The sequence below is a fragment of the Elgaria multicarinata genome, chromosome 10 (genome assembly GCF_023053635.1).
Source record: "Elgaria multicarinata webbii isolate HBS135686 ecotype San Diego chromosome 10, rElgMul1.1.pri, whole genome shotgun sequence".
Classification (NCBI taxonomy): domain Eukaryota; kingdom Metazoa; phylum Chordata; class Lepidosauria; order Squamata; family Anguidae; genus Elgaria; species Elgaria multicarinata.
Window position 1 is genome coordinate 79867990 of NC_086180.1, and position 22714 is coordinate 79890703.

Here is a 22714-nt window from a genome sequence, read left to right on the forward strand (position 1 = left end):
TCTGCTCATGGAAGGTGCTTCCGCCTGATTTTTGGGGATCCCCTTGTCCCCTGAACTACAGGTCACCCCATTCAGCTGGGTCCTCCAACCCTCTGTGTAGCATTTTGGGGGGTGGGGGAGCTGAGGGGGAGAAGGGGGTAGGAAGGATGGCAAAGGGCTTCATATTGATAATTATTATCAAAGGGTTTGGCATATTGTTCTTTTAGAAGAATTGACAGAAAAAATGAAGGAAGTATGATGACAATTAAGCGAGGTGAAATTTGAGAGGGTGTTGAGGAATTTTATTGACTTTGTGAACAAGGAAGAAGTGGGGAGAACACCCCCATTGACATATACAGACATTTGGAGTGGATAGGAGGATGGTAATATTAGAAAAACTAATAATAAACTAAAAACTAGAAAAACTTCCAATCCAGGCAGAAACTTGTAATTTATATCTGAATTGATATGTATTGATCTGAATACAATTCATATCTGAATTGATATGGAATGTATAGTTATATGTGTATATATAAAAGATGTAACACTCGACTTATGTAACCAGGGTGGGATCTACACTTTAAACAATACCATTAACGATGGGTTCCAATAACTGATTGTGACACATGATGCTCATCTTGTAATGTATCATCATTTTCTCCTTTCTAGCATATTAAATTTTCTTTTCTGATTTTTTAATGGCATCGCAGGAGGTCGTATGTGCCCTCTATCTTCGTTATCGCTATGTGTCTCTTAAATTTAAAAGCTTGTTGTTTAGCCAATCATTGACCTCGGTGCTGAAAACAACAGCTTCCTGCATTTCTCTTGGGCAGAGATCATAGAAAATAGGGGTGGGGGAGAAGGCAGGAGAACAGGATGTGGGCGGATCACTGTAACAACTGATGAAAAGAAACTCCTAGCTAAAGTGACACAGGATACAGTGTGTCTTGGTTTAATGAATTACTAATGGGAAAGAGAAAGGTAAGTTACACTCTAATCCCTGAGTATGCCCTGTTACGTTTAAAACCGACAGAAAATATACTGTTTACACAATGTGTAATAAACAATGTGATAAGTGCTTGTGTAATAATGTGATAAGTACTTGTGTAAATTCGCCCCAGAACTACCAATAATAATAATAATAATAATAATAATAATAATAATAATAATACAACCAATAAACAGATTCAAATAGGAAGGAAATAATTACATTACTCTAAGTCCTGGGTTCAAGTAGAGAGGGGGAATAATTCATAGAAAGTTTATTCCTCCTCATTCTCCCCCTCCCCCTCCTCCTCTTGAAAGGAGAGTGGAGAACCTCCATCTTTACAAACCTTAATCAAGAACACTCCATTTTCTGGCTTTATTCCTAGGAGCTCTTCTTCAAACCTGTGTATGTGAATGCATCTCCTTCCTGTGCATTTGAAAAATAACACAACATTCCCAAAATGTGTGTCTTTCCCCCCCAAACAGCTTAAATACTACTAACCACCCAGGTATAATTGTACACATCACTTTGGCAGCACAGTTGATGCTTGATTTCCTGTTACAGATAAGTCCTCAAGAATAACTTTGGCTGTTGCTAAATTTCTTACAGTGGCGGCCAGGATTAGAGCTCTCTATGTATTAGACATAAATTGATAATAGCTCTAACTGTATGATTTCATGTTTGATTCTTGTTCTTTGTTCTTTTTCATGGATCTATGGATCGCAATAAAGAAGTGTGTGATTTCCTGTTACCACCAAAAGTACTTCCAAGGAGCATCTAGTTAGAGGTGCCCAAACCACGTATGCCGAATAAAGCAACACAGAGGGTGGTAGTGTGTGTTCATCTGCTCTTCTTGGATTGGAGATTTCCATCTTCATCGGCCCAATTTGTCAATCGACAGCTAGAATGGGACAATGCTCTTTCTACCCAGTCAATGGTAACATGAATTTTCAAACAGAGGCAACTTTTAAACCAGGAAGCATCTCTACATGTACTTGAAATGGTGTCCATAAAGTTCAGTTCTCACTTGAAGAGGGGTCTCAAGTGACTATAGAAAGAAGGGAACTTACTCCTCCTTTCTGCACTGACGTACCCATTGTTCCTAAAGCATCCATCTTGTCTTATAGATAACTTAGAGCTTTGGGAGATAATAATAATAATAATAATAATAATAATAATAATAATAATAATATATTTCTTACCCACCTCTCCGCTTGGATCGAGGCGGGGAAAAACAGTGAATATAAAACACATTAAAAACTGATTAAAAACATACCATACATGATTAAAACATCCTAGCAACTGGAACAAGAAACTGGAGCCTAATATGCAGAAAGCAAAGTGTGAGAGTACATTTATTTATATTTATTTATTTTATTTATTACATTTATATACCACCCCATAGTCGAAGCTCTCTGGGTGGTTTACAAAATGTTATCAATATTCGGAAATCCTCTTTTCTTTCCAAAAGACAACTGGGGTGGGATCCACGGCACAATGGAACCACAAAAATAATAATAGAGTGCAACTCCGAAAATCTGCTGATCCCTACTGTTAAGCAACTATTAAGCCAGATTGCCAATAAAGGTCTAGTTTTGGCCTTGTTGCTTCACTTTAAATCCACATTGCTTGATTCAGTTCATCATTATTTAATTCACAGTTAACTCCACATTACATGATTCAATTATGTGAAATGAAACCACTACAAGTTATTGACACAACTGGGGGGGAAATGAAAGTGTGAATGAAAAACAACAACGCTGAAAAGCAAGTTATGGACTGTGCAATAACCAAAAAAAGGGGGAGATATGTGAAATGCAAACTTAGTATCTTTAATTGTGAGGAAGCATTCGTAAAGCTAACACTGGTAATTCCAAACCCTCACTGAAAACTTCAGTTTTGTTTATCTTAACTTTAGTTAATTCAGCCGCAAGTCTGCCAACTCCAATTGGATTAATAAATTTGTTCGTTCAGTGGAGACATAACAAAGGAACTGTGAGTTACTCAGCATGGAGTCAATGTACAGCACAATGCCAGCTAAGGAATAGTGATTAGCCAGTTATGAATGCTCTAACAATGAGTGTCTGCAGAAGAGAGGTTTACAAGGAGAACTTGTACTTGTATTTTATAAATTTGAGGAAACTGATTGAGGCCCCCTTTAGACATAACATCAAGACATGGTTAGGACTATTTGAGGAATTTGGACAAACCACATTCCAGATACAATTGCAGTTTCTGAATTATTGTGCAGATTGCAACGTCGTTATTACCAGAAACATCACTTCTACTAATTCTGGGAGTTGGTCCATGGGCTACTGTTACACGGTTTTAACAGGATCTAGCTGCTTAGAGCAGTTAGGAAGTGCAGGAGTTGCACAAGGTGAATGGGAGACCATATGTGGTGACAGTTTCCTTCATAGAAACATTATACAGAAAAGAAAAAGAAAAAGATGGTGACCCTAATGTCCCTGTGAGGGAAAGCATGTCATCATGTGCCATAGCTTACAGGGGCATTTTATGCCCCATTTCAGCCTGTGCAGCTGGCACTGCCCATTGCAGCTGCCCATTGCAGCAGATCCTGCAAAAAGGAAGAAGAAATATTTCATAGAATCATAGAATACTAGAGTTGGAAAGGACCTATAAGGCCATCGAGTCCAACCCCCTGCTCAATGCAGGAATCCACCTTAAAGCATCCCTGACAGACGGATGTCCAGCTGCCTCCTGAATGCATCTAGTGTAGGAGAGCCCACGACCTCCCTGGGTAATTGGTTCTATTGTCATACTGGTCTAACAGGAAGTTTTTCCTGATGTCCAGCCAGAATCTGGCTTCCTGTAACTTGAGCCCATTATTCCGTGTCCTGCACTCTGGGATGATGAAGAAGAGATCCTGGCTCTCCTCTGTGTGACAACCTTTCAAGTACTTGAAGAGTGCTATCATGTCTCCCCTCTGCCTTCTCTTCTCCAGGCTAAACATACCCAGTTCTTTCAGTCTCTCCTCAGAGGACTTTGTTTCCAGACCCCTGATCATCCTCATTGCCCTCCGCAGAACACGCTCCAGCTTGTCTGCAACTTTCTTGAAGTGTAGTGCCTAGAACTTGATGCAATAGTCAAGATGAGGCCTAACCAGTGCTGAATAGAGGGGAACCAGTACCTCATGTGATTTGGAAGCTATGCGTCTATTAATGCATCCCAAAATAGCATTTGCTTTTTTTGCAGCCACATCACACTGTTGACTCATATTCAGCTTGTGATCTACAACAATTCCAAGATCCTTCTCGTTTATAGTATTGCTGAGCCAAGTATCCCCCATCTTGTAACTGTGCATTTGGTTTCTTTTTTCTAGGTCTAGAACTTGGCATTTATCCCTATAAAATTTCATCCTGTTGTTTTCAGCCCAGTGCTCTAGCCTATCAAGATCACTATGAAGTTTGCTTCTGTCTTCCAGGGTATTAGCTATCCCATTCAATTTTGTGTCATCTGCAAATTTGATAAGCATTCCTTGCACCTCCTCATCCAAATCATTAATAAAAACTTAAAAATGTTGAGTACTGGGCCTAGGACTGAGCCCTACAGTACCCCATTCATTACCTCCCCCAGTTTGAGAAGGTTCCATTGATAAGCACTCTTTGAGTCCGATTCTGTAGCCAACTGTGGATCCACCTAACAGTTGTTCCATCTAGTCCACTTTTAGCTAGTTTGTTAATCAGAATATCATGGGGTACTTTGTCAAAAGCTTTGCTGAAGTCAAGATTTATTGTGTCCACAGCATTCCCACAACCCCAAAGAGGGGTTACCCATTTTTTTTTTTTTTAAAAAAAAGACTTTTGAAAGTCAGCCCTCAGATGACTTTATAAATGTAACTTTTTTGCTTTCCAGATTCGTGAGCAGACAAATAAATAAATAAATAAAATGCATTTGCAGCCAAAAACAGCAAATGGTCTTTGCATTGGTCATGTGTAAAATTGATACATGCCAAATATAGAATGATCTATCCCTAACCATGGCTTACCACTATGTTAACTAGCCAAGGTAAGCTAGGGTTGGAAGAACCACAGATATTCAAGCTCACCAAAATTCTCCAAACTTCATGTCAAAGCTTAATCCATCTCACCCACATGTTTGTTTGCAATCTGTTGTTGTTGTTCACTCGAATGGGAAAAGTTTGCATTTCAAATGGGAACAATACACACACGAACAGTTGACTAAAGTGTCAAAATATGTATATTTAGGAAAACATGCATTTCAAAGTGCTTTTTTTTAATTACCCATTTTTTCAAATGCGATTGTAATAAAAATGATGAGCATCCAAGTAAGATTCTGCCACATTGTCTCCAGCAGCAGAAGCTTAGAAATTCCATTTCATTTCAACTACAAAAGATGAAAACAATATGATATATACCTCCCTTGCAGACATACATTTACAATTTTTAAAAGTTTTATTTTGATTTGCATAGTGCTGGCAATAAAATACCAGAGCAGGACCGTGATGCTTCCCTTCCCTTGTTTGGATCTCCCATGACTAGATTCTTCACACCCGGCTTGCCTAGGTGCATGGAGGCCATTGAGGGTGCAGGTATGGTGATGAGGCAGCATGGAAGCTACCTATAGCCTGCTTCCCTGGTGGCACCACTGCGGCATAGAGCATAAATTATCGCTCAACCCACCCTGCAGCTTCTTCGTTTTCATGGCTGCTGCGTGTGTTGAACGTGCTCCAACTGCTCCATCATGAGGCAAGGATGAGGAGGATGCGGCAGCGGGAATTGGGAGGAAAAGAGATGTCCAACGCTTCAGTGAAATGGACTGTGGGAGGATCAGCCGGTCCTCTCAGATGGTGAGTGCTTTTACACCTGACCAACCAGCACACCGGGAAGACAACGACGCGCTCAAGACTTCGGTGTGGTGCGGTATAGGATGAGCTACTTCTTCTGGCCGATAGGCTGCAGGTTGGAGGGAGGACCAGCTGGTCCTCCCTGGCGCTGGGTGGTTTTCTACCCTTGATCTGGGCCAAAATAGACAGCAGCTCACTGTCCGATCAGGCGGGTGGGGTGTACGCCTGCTTGTTCCCTCTGGTGCCCAAGCGCTTGGCATGCTTTTTCTATTGCCTGATAGCAGGCTGCATAACCAGCACCTTGGTTCCCTACAGGCATACAGGCAGTGAGGGTGGTGCAAAACCTGTGGATTTTCTTTCTTTCTTTCTTTATCCCCCCATTCTTCGGCACTAAGTTGCATTCTGGGTGGAAGGAGGCTAAAAATCTTGGCGGAAGGAGCCTTGCCACTCATCTATGGCTGCAAACACACTCCTTGCCACCTATACTGGGGAGGTTTGGATAGGTTTAAAACCTGTCTTTGGCAAGGATTAATTCCTTGGTTCTCTGAAGAAGGAAATTAATATTAAGACGGGAACTATGCCTCCCAAGAAAGGATTAGGTGGAAAGAAGGGCAAAGGGAAGCCCCCCCCCCCCCACAACAACAAATGTTCTAGACCCAGGATTAATTTATCCAATAATAATAATAATAATAATAATGATAATAATAATTTTATTTTTTTACCCGCCTCTCCATTTGCATAGACACGGGGAACAACAATAAGTATAAAATACATAAAACTGAATTAAAAATGTAGTATAAGGCCTCTTCCACACATAGCCTTCGGGATGCCCTGAAGGTGCCTTGGGGCATCCCGAAATCGATAATGTGTACCCTACCTTAATCGTTCCAAGAAGAGGCAGAGGAGGAGGAGGAGGAGGCCGCGCATCACCCCTCGCGGGGACGGGATGAAGAGTTGCCTTCCTCGGCGCCTTCGCCGGGGAATCAGCTGCCGCCCACCTACCCGCCGGCCTCCTTTTGCCAGCGAAAGAGCCACCCGGGCCCACCCGGGTCATAGAGCTCGGTGGAAGCCGGCAGCTTCTCCTCCTCCTCCTCCTCCTCCTCCTCCTCCTCCACCTCTTCTTGGAACGATTAAGGTAGGGTACACATTATCGATTTCAGGACGCCCCAAGGCGCCTTCAGGGCATCCCGAAGGCTATGTGTGGAAGAGGCCTAATGGTTATGAAAACATCCTAAAAGCAGTCCTAATATTTTTGTGATCTTTGCATGATTACAAGGTGTGGGACAGGATAAAAGGATTGTCCCATCCCCTGTCCCTGCACCCCAACAAGGAAGGGTGGGAATGGGCAGGTGGCAAACAAGAAAACAGGTCCAGGGTAATCTTTGTATGTCCGTTCTGCTATACTGGATGCAATCAAGGTGACATCTAGTTCTACCCCTGCCCAATGTACACGTCCAGTGACAGCATGGAATCCACCTGACAACAGTTCAGCACCTGTTACAGCTGAGAGTCGAGTTGAGTCTGCAGCAGACGCCACTGTGCTGCCACCTCCCTCAGCTACTGTGCAAGTTTGGGTTGAGGATAAAGGTGAAACTGGTGTTGCAACAGAATCACAGACATTGGGAACCATGCCCCCTTGGGGCTGGTATCCATGGTTCACCGGCCTTGGTTGGCCTTTTTCAGGTGCTGTGGGTGGGCCAGCTCCAGGTGGGGCGCCCATAGCCACTACATCTAGCCAACCAGCAGCTGTGGTTCCAACACAGGCACCCTTGCCTATGACACGAACAACAGGTGTTCAAGTAATTCTTGGGCAGTGAATGTCTTGCCCAAAAAAATAGTTGGATGCCTGCTTAGGCTTCACCCACTCTACAGATCTTTTCAATAAAAGTGCCCCTATTTAAAAGTGCCTCTTTATTTCCCACCCTCCATTACCTTTCTGTTCCTTTGCATGAGAAGGAAATTATGAAAGCAATTATGCATATGAATACTGAGAAATCACCTGGCCCAATTGAATTGTATATATAAAAAATGCCAACCTGATGGTTTCAACACTACATCTCCTTTATAACCATATCTTTGCATCTGACTCTCTCCCTTCTTTGTTAAATGATGCCTACATCACTGTGATCTCCTGGCAAGGATCATCATACTCATTGTGTTAATTTTTGGCCTATCTTGTTAATTAATGTAGCTATTAAAATATCAACTGCTATTTTGGCTAATAGACTTCAAGACATTATTACAACATTGGTTTGAGGAGATCAAGTGTGATTTATCAGATGATGGCAGAGGGAGCAGGTGGGGGTGATAATCTTATATTAGTTATACATTTGATAGTTTTAAACAAAGATAGAATGGAACAGTTTGCCATTGTCTCTTTGGACACTGAAAGAGCCTTTGATAAAAAAAATATGTATTGGCAATTTATTTTCACTACTCTGACTAAATTTGGCTTTCCTTTAGTATTTTCAAAGTGGGTGAGAACTTCATATTCATTTTCAAGAGCTGGAGTCTCCCCACCACCACCACCACCACCAGAGAGAGGAATCATACAGTAATGTTTACTTTCTCTTCTGATATTGATTTACATTTGGAACCTCTTTTTTTTTGTCTTAGGAAGAACGGTAGCATTCACAGGTTTGTGCATGCTGGTTTAGAACGTAAAATCATTATTTATGCTGATGTTCTTTTATTGTTTATTTCTCAACTCCAGTTGCCTGTGCTGGCATTGATGCAGCTGATTAGTGCATTTGGTGATGTAGGGATTGGGCCCAGCACGTCTACAGTAGGGCTGTGCATGGACCCCACAATCTGCTCCAGATCCCGATCCGCAACTCCACTCCACAGAAGATCCGGATCTGGAGCTCTGTTTTTCCCTACCATAGACTTGCATTGAAAATGTGAAATGCCTATAACTTTTTTAGTTTTCAAGTTAGAAAAATCAAAATGGGCACCATGATAGCTTCTAAATAGATCCTTATTCATGCCCATTTTGAAGGAAATAAAATCATGCCCTGATTTTTTGGGAATATTTAAAAGATTCCCCCATTTACAGAAATGCAGTTATCTCCATAATTTTTTCCAGATACACACGTGCAACTCGGCACCATGAGAGCTCCACATAGATCCTTATTCTTGCCCATTTTGAAGAAAATCTGATCATGTCCTGATTTTTAGCAAATTTTTAACGTTTTAACACTCATCCATAACCCAAATTAACAAAACTGCATACATCTCCATCACTTTTCAAATTAGAAACATCAAAATGGGCACCATGATAGCTTCTAAATAGATCCTTATTCATGCCCATTTTGAAGGAAATCCAATCATGCCCTGATTTTTGGGGAATATTTAAAAGATTCCCCCCATTTACAGAAATGCACGTATCTCCGTAATTTTTCCAGATACACACATGCAACTTGGCACCATGACAGCTTCCACATAGATCCTTATTCATCCCCATTTTGAAGGAAATCAGATCATGCCCTGATTTTTGAGGAATATTTAAGGATAAACTTAAATAAGAATCTTCCTCTCAGGTTAAACACTTCCAAAATGAACATATGGAACTTCAAGAAATCTTAAACAGGGTGAGCGCAGCAGCAATGCATCTGCCTTTTCATCATGAGGAAGGACTAATGCCGAGTCAAAGCAAGACACGCACAAACCAGCACTCTGAGGTGGGCACAGAGGAGAAGAGGCAGCAGCAGACAGCTCTGCGGGCACAAGTCAGTGAGCCAAGGATTGTTTCCAGGCCATTCAAAGGCAGAAACACAAACCGGCCCTGTGAGGAGGGAACATCACAGAGAGATGCCTTTGCATCCCATAAATAATAGGAGGCTAGCAGGACAACAGTAAAGCTTTGTGCTCCTTGCTTCAGAGTTGATTGACTACACAGCCATTATTAAATCATCATCATAATCATCATCATCATCATCATCATCATCATCGCTATTATTACTATAGAACAAAAAGGCTGACTGACTTTTACCAGTATGGGAAAGTGGACGTGTCCAGTGGACTGTGCCACCACCTTTCAGTTGTTTGACTGGTCCTGTCTAGGTACCCGCCGTTGAGAAGCCACATTACACATCAACTCGTGCAACTCATTGGTTTCCACTGGTTCCCCTTTGGAGGGTTCTGATTACCCCCAAGGGCAGTGGGCCCTGGGCACGTCCACATGTCGTACAGCACATCATCCACTTGCACCACTTCTATTCAGTTGTTCACCAAGGTTATGGTGGGTACCTTGCAGTGTTGTGATGCCTATCTGTTATTTTACTTTGTATATTATGTATGGTTGTTTGTGTGAGTTTGCTGGGACTACTGCTTCACCATTCCACTACACACTGAAAAAAGTCTGAGCCAAAGACAAAGAAAGAAAAGTTACTAAGTATCACTTTTTGCTTGTTCCTCCCCTCCAACATTGGAATTGGAGGATGCTTCACTTGGGCTGATATCTTATAGAATCATAGAATCATAGAATAGCAGGGCCTACAAGCCATCGAGTCTAACCCCCTGCTCATTGCAGGAATCCATCCTAAAGCATCCCTGACAGATGGTTGTCCAGCTGCCTCTTGAATTACTCTAGTGTGGGAGAGCCCACAACCTCATGGAGGCATGATTGGGAGTTGAACCTGTCTATCAACACTGGAAAAAAAGGTTCCCCCCTCCTGCTTTTAAGCATTCAATAAAAATTAATTGCAAGCAAACCACAAGACGAAAAAATCTGAAAATCAACACAAGTGACCCCCAATGGTCATTCTCTAAGCACAGTAAGTTTCAGGGATCTAGCTTTATAAACGAAGAAGTTATAGGTGATTTTTCGCCCAATGCAATCCTACGGAAAAAAGTCCAAAATGGCAGACAGTGCTCTGAAAAGACACAGAGCGCTCCACAAATGAGTGAACTGCTCCACGTCATTCTGCTGCCCCCCCCACAACCCAATTCACCTCTGTCTTTTGTGGAGGCAAATCAGGTTGCTCTGCTCCCGCTTCTACAACCTGAAATGGAGCAGAGCACAGCCCTAGTCTACAGAGGTATCCCCAATAGGCATGGGTGATCGGCATTAGTTCTCCTTCCAACTATGTAACATAGTACATTAACCAAAGGGTGTTGCTTGTATCCTAAGTAGTTCTTTATTATGCAAAGCTGTCCAGAGACTTTGCAGCTGTTTGTGGATTCTTTCTATAACCTGAGACACTACTGATGTAACTGTAGTTTGCATAATAAAAGCAATAGTTTTGCTCATAAACTTCTCTGATTGATCACAAAGAGAGACCTGAGGCTGGGTACAAGACATGCAATTTGCCTGGTTATTCAATTAATTGAATACGAACTGATGCTGATTATATCTCAAAGTGTATCACATTTTCAAATTTAATATCACATTTTCAAAAATAATGTCAAGGTGCCTTACGAGATAAAACTAAAATAAATACATTGCTATCAAGCATACTTAACATAAAACAGCATCAACATTAGACCAAAATACTACTACGAATAAAAGGAGAAATGTCACAACAAAAAACATCCCAAAGAAAAAGAAAACCAAGAAGGCAAGGTGGCTGTCTGCTGAGACACTGGAAGTAGCCCAAGAAAGAAGGAAAGCAAAACACAACAGTGATAGGGGGAGATATGCCCAATTGAATGCAAAATTCCAGAGGTTAGCCAGAAGAGATAAGGAATTATTTTTAAACAAGCAATGCGCAGAAGTGGAAGAAGACAATAGAATAGGAAGGACAAGAGACAAATTAGAAACATCAGAGGTAAATTCCAGGCAAAAATGGATATGATCAAAAACAAAGATGGCAAGGACTTAACAGAAACAGAAGAGATCAAGAAAAGGTGGCAAGAATATACGGAAGATCTGTATAGGAAGGATAATAATATCGGGGATAGTTCAGATGGTGTGGTCAGTGAGTTAGAGCCAGACATCCTGAAGAGTGAGGTTGAATGGACCTTAAGAAACATTGCTAATAACAAGGCAGCAGGAGATGACGGTATCCCAGCTGAACTGTTTAAAATATTGCAAGATGATGCTGTCAAGGTGAGGCATGCCATATGCCAGCAAATTTGGAAAACACAAGAATGGCCATCAGACTGGAAGAAATCAACTTATATCCCCATACCAAAAAAGGGAAACACTAAAGAATCTTCAAACTATCGGACAGTGGCACTTACTTCACATGCCAGCAAGGTAATGCTCAAGATCCTGCAAGGTAGACTCCAGCAATTCATGGAGCGAGAATTGCCAGATGTACAAGCTGGGTTTAGAAAAGGCAGAGGAACTAGAGACCAAATTGCCAATATCCGCTGGATAATGGAGAAAGCCAGGGAGTTCCAGAAAAACATCTATTTCTGTTTTATTGACTATGCGAAAGCCTTTGACTGTGTGGATCATAACAAACTGTGGCAAGTTCTTGGTGGTATGGGGATACCAAGTCATCTTGTCTGCCTCCTGAGGATCTGTATAATGAACAAGTAGCAACGGTAAGAACAGACCATGGAACAACGGACTGGTTTAAGATTGGGAAAGGAGTACGGCAGGGTTGTATACTCTCACCTTACCTATTCAACTTGTATGCAGAACACATCATGCAACGTGCTGGGCTTGACGAATCCAAGGCTGGAGTTAAAATCGCAGGAAGAAAAAATAACAATCTCAGATATGCAGATGACACCACTTTGATGGCTGAAAGCGAGGAGGAGCTGAGGAGCCTTATGACAAAGGTGAAAGAAGAAAGTGCAAAAGCCGGGTTGCAGTTAAACCTCAAAAAAACCAAGATTATGGCAACCAGCTTGATTGATAACTGGCAAATAGAGGGAGAAAACGTGGAGGCAGTGACAGACTTTGTATTTCTGGGCACAAAGATTACTGCAGACGCTGACTGCAGCCAGGGAATCAGAAGACGTTTACTTCTTGGGAGGAGAGCAATGACAAATCTTGATAAAATAGTTAAGAGCAGAGACACCACACTGACAACAAAGGTCCGCATAGTTAAAGCAATGGTATTCCCCGTAGTAACCTATGGCTGCGAGAGCTGGACCATAAGGAAAGCTGAGCGGAGGAAGATAGATGCTTTTGAACTGTGGTGTTGGAGGAAAATTCTGAGAGTGCCTTGGACTGCAAGAAGATCAAACCAGTCCATACTCCAGGAAATAAAGCCAGACTGCTCACTTGAGGGAATGGTATTAAAGGCAAAACTGAAGTACTTTGGCCACGTAATGAGAAGACAGGATACCCTGGAGAAGAGGCTGATGCTAGGGAAAGTGGAAGGCAAAAGGAAGAGGGGCCGACCAAGGGCAAGATGGATGGATGATATTCTGGAGGTGACAGACTTGACCTTGGGGGAGCTAGGGGTGGCGACAGCTGACAGAAAACTCTGGTGTGGGCTGGTCCATGAAGTCACGAAGAGTCAGAAATGACTGGATGAATAAACAACAAAAAGCAGTTAAAACAGAAGAGAAAATAAAAGTTTAGCAGCAAAGTTCTAGTCATTCCTGGAAGAATTAAAAAAGTATTCTGGCACCAAAAATTTACTACCTTAGGTGTCAGTTGACACAATCCTTACCATTTGCGAGAGACATGCACAAAACATCCGGCCGTTGATTTGGGGGTGTCATGAAAGGCAGAAATGTTTACTTGATGAATGCTGAAACTGTATGTCCTGTGAGAAATGCTTTCCTATCTCAGGTGCTGCTAACATAACTTCACCAGCCTTGACAAATCTATCAGTTCCATTTTCTCCCACCTTTGAATTATTGAAATCTCAAATTCTTCCAAGCCTTATGTGAGAAATGTGTAAATGTTGATAAATTCTTATTTAAAAACAAAAAACCACACTAAACAAAATTCCCACACATCCCTAGCCTTGAGTAATACGTTTGTGTGGGGAGGTACCACTTGCTGTTTCCCCTCAGGCAGCAAAATATGTTGGGCCAACCCTGCAGCCGAGCAGTTTTAGAAGAGCATCCCACAGAGAAGGCTCCTTCCTAAGTAGTCAGCCACCTGACCTCTGATGGTGGGAACCTAGCAAAGGGCCTGCAATGATCATAGAATCATAGAATTGTAGAGTTGGAAGGGGCCTACAAGGCCATCGAGTCCAACCCCCTGCTAGTGCAGGAATCCACCCTAAAGCATACCCTACAGATGGTTGTCCAGCTGCTTCTTGAATGCCTCCAGTGATGTTGAAGAGCAGGTTCATGTGGAAGCAGCAGTACTTCTCTAGCCATATAAAGCATCAACAGTTAAAACCAGCAATCACATTTGCACTTAAGAAGCCAGTAGAGCTACTTTAAAACTGCCAAGAGGTGTTCCAGACAAGTCTTCCCAGTCTGTAATTTAACTGCTGTTTTCTAAGCTGGTTTCTGAGCAGACATTTATTATCATGTATTTATTTACAGCATTGTTACCCCACTGTTCTGCTGAAAAATGGCTCCCAGAGTGAGTTGCAAAGACTAATATTAAGATATGTTTACATTCTAAAATAAATAACTAAAAACACAAAAGGAAAAGGGATGGGAAGGGCGGAAGAAAAATATATTGCCCTCTGGGTGAACCATCAACCTGGGACTGCAAAACCAGAGGTAATAGCTCTACTGCATGGCAGGTGAAATAGGGTGCATTTCATGACAATACTACACAGGGCTGTAACTTCTGCAGTTGTTAATAGGAAATGCATATGTTTACCCAAGTCACATAACAAAAAAATAAAAATCAAGTAAAATAATTAGTGTGTTTCTGCGTCTTCATAGCACATCTGAATGATCTTTAAAGATGGGACGTAACTCTTTTAAGAGGCCTCATGAAGTTTTAAAATCATTGCACTTCAGCGCTTGAATCCACCGAAGTCTTGCATAACAAACCCTACAGAACAAAAGTTGTCAATTCCCAATGAGTTAACATTCAAACAGATCAAAGCTTTTTTTTCCTTTTTCCTTTTTTTTTAAAAAAAATATTTCTTAGGAGGCAGAATATATTAAAAGTAAACAAACAAAATCCTTGCATGAGTTGAGTGCTTATGAAATGATCCATTTTGACAGCTCAAGAGCGTGCCTTTCCCTTTGCCAATAAAACAGGGATCGCAGGAGCAAAGAGGTGAAGAGAAGGAATATAGACATCATTAAGGGTATGGAGGAGCTGCCATATTACTAATGGACTAAAGAGATTAGTATCACAGAACTGGCAGACTAGACATGAGAGGGCTAGACAATCCAGATCTAGGCAGAATTATTGGCACTGAATCAGGGTGTTGCCCCCGATGATAGGACTCCCAGAAGAATGTGACTGTGTAAACGGAAATGCTGCAATAGTTCTAAGGTTGAGGTTGGCAGCTTTTTGAGGACAAGCTCATTCTGCACTTCCCAATTTGTATGAAAAACCATGCACACTTTTTGCAACATATGCACTGTCATGCACAGTTTTGCACAGAATTATTATTATTATTATTATTATTATTATTATTATTATTATTTCTTACCCACTTCTCCATTTTGATCAAGGCGGGGAACAAAAGTAAATATAAAATACATACAACTGAATTAAGAACATATTATACATTGTTAAAACATCCTAAAATCATCCTAAAGTTCCCCTGGATAGGCGTGCCGGAAGAGATCAGTCTTGATACCTTTCTTGAATGCTAATAGACTGTCAAGTTGACGAGTCTCCTCCAGCAGGCCATTCCACAGTCTGGGATCAGCAGAGGAGAAGGTCCTCTGGGTAATTCCCAGCAGCCTAACTTTGACTGACAGAAGTAGATCCTTCCCAGAGGACCTGAGTGTGTGGGGCAGATTGTACGGGAGAAGGCGATCCCGCAGGTAGCCTGGACCCAAACCATGTAGAGCTTTAAAGGCGATAACCAACACTTTGAACTTCACCTGGAAACTAATTGGCAGCCAATGAAGAAATTTTAAAACTGGTATAAACACACGTTAAACACACATTTGTGGATGCTTGCATCCACAGGCATCGACTGGCTAAAGCATTCTGCAAATGTATTGCATGTTACTTTGCACATTTTTCAACAGTGCTTATGTTGCTTATGTTGTCAAATGCACTTGGATGGGTTGTTTGCTTTGAAGGACCCAGGGCAAGCTCAGAAATGCATGTATTTCCAACTGCAAATTGCACTCAGGTCTCCATTTGGGAGGTGCAAATTGGGAAAATCCACTAAAAAAAATCCCAGTGGAATTAATTTCTTACTCAATGCTAAAGAGATCTTGGAAAAGGCAGAGAGACTGGGAAAAGGCAGAAAAGCTGGAATGAGCACATGATGGGGTGGGGGTGGGGGTGGGGGTGGGGTAGAGAATTACAGTGACAAAGCCAGAATATGGGTGTTGGCCAGCCCAAAAACAGGCCTGCCCTGGGAGCATGTATAACAGGTCACTGAACTTTTCAGACTGGGCAGACATGTTGCCTGGGTGGAGCTATGCTAGAAACAGGGAAGGTAACACAACTCTTTCAGCCTTTCCTTTGTACCACTATGTAGCTTGCCCCAAAGACTAGCCATGTTCTTGGTTGCTCTTGACAATACCATATACCCACTGTTTGCTCTCCAAACAGGGGACAGGGGGAATTATGGCTGATTATATAAGCACTGCTGTTCTCAGTAGTGACTCCATTCTTACTAATGCGTTGGGATATTTGTAATGCCTAGCTCTCCAAAGCTAGAGCATACGGCCAACTATTGCAGCTTATTCAAGACAATGTAGAAGAAGAATTTGGCTAAAGAGGAATTTTCCCACATACCCACTGCTTCTTAGAACTTTGCACCACGGGCCTTGCTAGACCTACCAGTTAATGCGGAGAGGAGAAGGAGCGAGGCCGCGCTGCAGCTAGCACGGGCTGCCGCCCTTTTCTCCACGTAAGATGCAACGGGGAAAGGAAAGCCCCATCGCGTCCTGCATTTATAAAAAAACTTAAAGGGCCATGTGCGCAGGAGCGCACCAACGAAAAGGTAAGTCTTTGTTTTTTTAAAAAAAGGGTTCCCTGCTCCCCCCTGCCCCCGATTTCCCCCCACAATGTATGATCCCCCCGCTCGCCCCTTCGCTCATCCGTCCGTCCGCTCACCCCCACTCGCCCACTCGCTCGCTTGCCCACTCACTCGCCCAACCCCCTCCGCTCGCCATGTCCACCCCCACGCTCACCTGTCCACCCCCCGCTCGCTCGCCCACTCGCCATGTCCGATGCCCCCTCCACCCCCCGTCCGTGATCTCCCCCCCCAGCTCAATGAGCACAGTGCTCCGCACTGTGCCCAGTACGCGGCTTCTCCCGGCTACTCATGAGTAAGTGAGCAGCCAGGAAGAGCCATGGAACTAATTAGACCCAGAAGCAGATCCGGTTATCCCGGCTCAAGGGAGGGTTTAGCCCGGCCTGACCCCAGGATCCCCTGTGCATCGTCTGCACGCACAGCAGGGAGCCGGGACCTCGCACCGGGCTAAACCCTTGCCTAGCAATGGCCCACATCTTTGGCTTCTGTTTTTTCTCTAGACCAAGAGTTTCCATCCAACATGCAGATTGGCTGACTGAACTAACTATTAAGCATCAACGAAAAAGATGACATGAAGCAGTAAAGGTGAATTGTATTAAGTTGGCTTTCTAGTTGAGTATTAAAAACTAATTATAAAAATCCCCTGGACACACACCCTCTGTTGTGTGTCTGTCTCACCTGTGTTTTATATTTCCCTTGTACTATTTGTATTTTTATTTGTAATTCTATTTCTTAACAGATAATTACAAGATAGGCTGGTTTGTGCATGTCTGATCATTATTATGAGTTAATCAAAAGTACCCAAAAATAATAATAGGAAAAATCCAAGTGACTTCTGTATTCCTCTTAGGAACAGCATTTCCTTAATGATCAGATCAGTAGTGGCTGACAGAAGCAGACTTCCCTAAAAAATGGAGCACTCACGCTCCAGCAAAAATTAAAAGATAAAAGGAAGCCCCGACCCCACTCCCCACCCCACCCCCGAATGGCTCTGCACACACCCTGTCCCAACTCCTTCACTCTGATGGCACCCACTACTCGCGGGGAAGAGGGAAGAAGCCCACACCGCTTGAGGTCCTTGTTATCGTCCCAGGACTACATGTAAAACTGGGATAACTGAGGTCTCAGTTAACCCAGGGAAATGGAGGGATCATCCCTCCCTGATCTGGGGATCCCCTGTGTGTTACTTGGACACACAAGGGTGATCCCAGAATGATCCCTCAAAAAAACGATGGTGTAGAAAGGGTCTACGAAAATTCAGGCAGGGACATGTGTGGCAAGGAGAACTAAACAAATTACCTAAGTAAGAATGATTGGAATGGGAGGTAGTCCAGAAGAATGAAGGCAGGAGGAGAAGGAATGGAGATGGGAAGGCACAGTGTAAAATAGACTAGGTAGAGAAGGTCAGGATCTGTATATTGCTTTGAAATAAGCAGGCCTCTAGTGGGTGTGTAATATCATATGAAAGGCTTTACTGATTTCCATCTCTCCCAATGCAAATGTGATGCTAAATCGGTCAGGTCAATGCAACAGGAATGCCAGCATCTCTCAGTAGACCCTATCATACTAATCATCACAGAGAAAAAGTGATGGCTCTAATATTCAGGGAACTCATCAAAGCTGACTGCTTTACTGAGACAGTGTAGAATTGTTATTTTAAAGACCTCGATAATATCCTTCACACCCTGAGAAGACTGGCTTCCACCAGAGAGCATCAGTATAATACAGACACCTTCCCTAATGACTCAAATACAGCCACTTCAGGAAAAAGCACTGTGTTGCACAGTGCCAGAATAGGTATGAATGCTGGATTTTATAGGATCCTCACCATCACCCCACCCCACCAGGCAGAAAAGTAGGTAATATCGAGATTCTTCTTTATTAGTGCACTTATTTAACGTCCCTCTTCTATTATTCAGGCTGCCTTTCCCCCACCCCCAGCTTTTCAAAGCTCTACCTGCCAAAATTCATGTCAGCTACTAGTGAATTGGCCCAGAAGTGCAATCATCATTTTAGCTAATAAGGTTATAATGACCTTATCTTCCATTATAGTTCATTGCTTGGCAGAAGTGTCATAGCAGGTGGATCGAGATCTCCTTCTAACAAGCTATCATCAGTGCAGTCATATTGTGTTAATGCCTAAATTGCTACCCAGCATCCCTTGCTTATTGTACAATTGCTTTCCTAAGTTGGATGCTTTAGAGTCCAGCATTCATTTATATTCATGATGGATATTTGTACAGTAGGGGGAATTCAGACCGAAGCTGAAAACTGAAATGTTATGCCATGGTGCCAATCTCATGCCACAAAATCAACCCTTTCATCAATTAATTAACATGTGCTAGTTCTTAAAAGCCAAGTGTGAATAAATATACAGCATAGGAGAACAGATTTTCACACGCTAGAGCATGCTGTCAATAGTTTTAAATCAGTCATAGCTTAACTTTTTGCTAAAGCTATACTCCAGCCAAATATATCACTATATAACAATTCTAAGGCATTTTTCAAATCCTTAAGGTGCTTTGCATGCATGCATTAAGATAGCTTTACAACAGCCCTGTAAGGTAGAACACCACTAACCTTTCCTCTGCTGTTTTAAATTTTGTGGTTTTAATCTACATTTTTTAAATATATATATATATGTTATATTATTATCTTTTCCATATCTTAGAATGCTGACTTGGAAAAGTTTTTTTTTTTAAAAAAAAAAAGAGTGGGATATAAATCTTGAAAATAATTAATTAAATAAAAATGCATCCCAAAGTGGTAGAAGCTGTTTGACTAAAACCTTGTTACATCATTCTGACAGTGAAGGCTGTAGACTGGGTCTACCTACCTAGGGTGATCTTCGGGCTCAGGACAACAAGACACTTCCTGCTTAGGTTGGGATCTTGCCTTAGAGACAAGGTGTTTTTCTGGGCACCCCCATGCCTCTGTCTAACTGATAGGTGCCTACAATTCACGCTTGACAGAAAGAAATAGAACCATAGCATCCTGCCTCAAGAAAGGAAGTCAATAGGAAGGAAGTTTGCACCATTTGCCTTGCCTCTCCTTCTTGTGGTATTATCATCTCCATCTTGCAAGTGGGGGCAGAGGATGAGAGTGGTTTCCCTAACACCACCTAGTAACATTGAAGCTAAAGTATGATTCGAATAGGGGTCTTCCCAGTCCCCAGTTACTGTATTACACCAATTCACAACCCTATAGGGCAGCCCTGTCCTCAGACTGAAATGCTTCACCTACATGCATATGACCGGGTCTTTTTATTAGTTCCAACCCTTCTGGGGAGACGACCCACCCACAAGACTCCCCAAAATGAAAATTGCTGTCCTCACATGTCCCATAGCTGCCCTTTGCCAGACTTTATCTCAATCCGCTCAGCACTTCTGCTTCCAATTCCACTCCTTAATTCTACATCTCTACTTCCCTTTGACCGGGGTGGGCAACATTTGGGGTCCAATTCCTCCCTCTCCCCCAGAACCCACAGGGGGCTACACCCCTTCCAGTACTGAAACTGCTGCCTCGTCACCAAATTTGTCACTAAAATTCACTGGCACAGCATGGCAAAAAAGCAGTATTTTCCCTTTAAAACAAAGGGGATATTAAAGCAAGATTGGGCTTCCCCTGGGATTCTGGGGCAGCAGTATGGTGATAGAGGCAAGGACACTACTGGCTGCAAATAGACTGGAGGTCTGCAGGTGTTTCTATAGGCTGCATGTTACCCACTTTCTCTTAGAATCTAAGGGTTTTACCCTGTGTGCAGTTTTCCTGTTTTTAATATAGATTTATAGTGGGTCTCTCTCCCCCCCCTTCAACAAACAAGTATATTCATTACAAATGAGAACATTCAGTACAATCACGAGAACAAGCATCAATGGGGATTTATCGAGAGTCACTTTCATTTAGAGGTATGATATTTTCTGAGCAACTTTCTTTGAGCTAAAGCACCTTTTTCAGTTCCCCAACCAATTCCATCCCCTCCCCCAGTCAAGGCTTATCTCCTCCCCCATTTCCCTCACAGAAGCTGTACTGTTTGCCAACATCCTTTAGCCTCCCACTGTTCCAAATCACCTGGGATTGTCATGGTGATTATCAAGTGACAAATCCCGGACACCAGCTGTCCTGGGTGAATCACAGATAATAGCTTCCTTTCCCATTCATGTCTGCAGGTTGGAATCCAGCTAAGTTTTGAAAGGAGATTGTGTCTTCAATCAGCACATGCTGCTCCACCTCTGAGAGGCATTCAGAGGCTCGATTACCTGGTTGAAGCAGCAGCCACAAAGTGAGGACTCAAGTCATTGAAGAGATCAACAGCCTCTCATTATCCTAGGGCAAGCTTTAGCATGAAGAATGAAGGTTTGTGTTTGGAGGGTTCTTGTTGTCTTGGCATAGGGAAGGAAATGAAGGGGCTTTGGTCATGCCAAGAAAAAAACAATAATAGCATGCAACCTTCTTCTGCCTCTGTATTACTGGTTTCTTACTGCAATCTGCTGCTAGATAAGAACATAAGAAAAAAACCTGTTGGGTCGGAGCAACAACTGCTTTCTCTGTTTTCTACGGTGGCAAACCAGATGTCTATAGGAAGTCACAGGGCCAGTTCTCCTATGAAACAGGGTCTGAGAGAGGTATCACAGGGGGTGGGCACTCCAGAGAGGCCCATTGGCCATTCTCCTGCAGCAGCATGCATGCTCATTTTATAATTGTGTGTTCGCTGATACAGCCAGAAAGACCTGTGCTCATCAGCTCATTATGCACAGCAATACTCATCTGGATCCTGCTGATTTGCCTAATCGACTTCTGAATGTGTATCCACATCTGGGGCCTCTAGTTATCAGGTGCAACTAGTTGCTCATGGCTACAGCTGGATTGGAGCCATGGACATGGATGTTGCTTTCCTGGAACAGACGACATAACTTTCACAGGGGCGAGCAATAGTACTAATAGGGAATTTCAACTATTGGGGGTGGAACCCAATGTGTTTTTGCCAGCTTGGCCCCCCCAGACACCAGCTTGTGGACCACTGAGGTGGCTTGACTCAGTGCAAGCTGGGAACATTTATGAAAATCACAATTTGCACAAAATCACAGCTGTAAATAGTGCAATTTGCACAAAATTGCAGGTGTACACGGTCCTGCATTTTTACACAAATTGCACTGTTTATGGCCACAATTTTGCACAAATCACAATTTCCAGAAATGTTCCTATATGTGAATTTGTGCAAATTGCAGCTCATGGAGAAAAAGAAAAGATGTAAGGTCTCACCAGGCACCCATGGACAATCTGATGGCTAGCCCTGCATTCACACTTGAGTTGGTTAACTGGCATGAGTCCAACAAGCAGAGTATGGACAGGATGTGGAGGAGTTTGCCCATTCCTAAATTCCTGACATTTTCTCAAAGGCCCTTTCTACACCTAAGGATTATCCCAGGAAAATGGAGGGATCATCCCTGCCGGGATCCCCTGTGTGGCATTTGGATGCACAGGAACGATCCCAGGACAATCCCGGGATATAGGGCTGGTGTAGACATGCCCAAAGTCTAATTCTGCAAGACTTGTCCTGCTATCAACTTCTTCACTTAGGAGAAGGAACAAGGAAATCTGCTGATCTGAACCTAATCTTGACCAACAGAGAAGAAATAGTTAGATGAAGTCAAAGGGGCAGGAACCTAAGAGGAAAGTGAACATGCCATCTTAGAGTTTGTGATGGAGAGAGCTGGGAAAACTGTGTTTAGGTGGATGTGTAGTTCCAACTTTAGGAAAGCCAATTTGAAAAGGCAGAGGGGAAAGTTGGGTAGGATCCTATGGCTAGAAATCCAGAAGGATAAAAGACGTCAAGAGGGATGGGAGAACCTGCAATTGAAATAGTGAAGGCACAGTCACAAACTAGTCCCAAGAGAAAGAAAAACAAAGGACAGTTAAAGAAGC